Consider the following 362-nt stretch of genomic DNA (forward strand, 5'->3'; position numbering starts at 1 on the left):
AGGGAGGCTGAGAAGTGTGATACCTCTGTAATTGGCACAAACCCTCTGGTCCCCCTTTTTGAACAGGGGAATCACCAGGTACTGCCACTCCTTAGGTACTGTCCCAAACTTCCACGCAATGTTGAAGAGGCGTGCCATCCTAGACAGCCCCTCCGCACCCACCCTTTCAACATTTCTGAACGGATCTCATCAATTGCCTCTGTAGAGTACCTCAGCGACTTTCGCCAGTGAAATTGACAACAATCCCCTATCATCCTCCAGTTTTGCCTCTAACATAGTATTAGTGGAATTCAGGAGTTCCTCAAAGTGCTTGAGGTCAACAAGTAGGGCAAGGACGTTTTTCCTTGCCTCTGTCGCCTAGT

The 362-nt window shown here is 49.2% G+C and overlaps 1 protein-coding gene across 1 annotated transcript in view; it reads right to left on the minus strand.

Annotated features, from left to right (window-relative positions):
- Positions 1 to 362, minus strand: part of LOC116693953 (ovochymase-2) — a 34,012-nt gene that overhangs the window by 6,971 nt on the left and 26,679 nt on the right. The gene's annotated exons all lie outside the window — the stretch shown is intronic.

Source organism: Etheostoma spectabile, chromosome 8 (assembly GCF_008692095.1).
Source record: "Etheostoma spectabile isolate EspeVRDwgs_2016 chromosome 8, UIUC_Espe_1.0, whole genome shotgun sequence".
Lineage (NCBI taxonomy): Eukaryota > Metazoa > Chordata > Actinopteri > Perciformes > Percidae > Etheostoma > Etheostoma spectabile.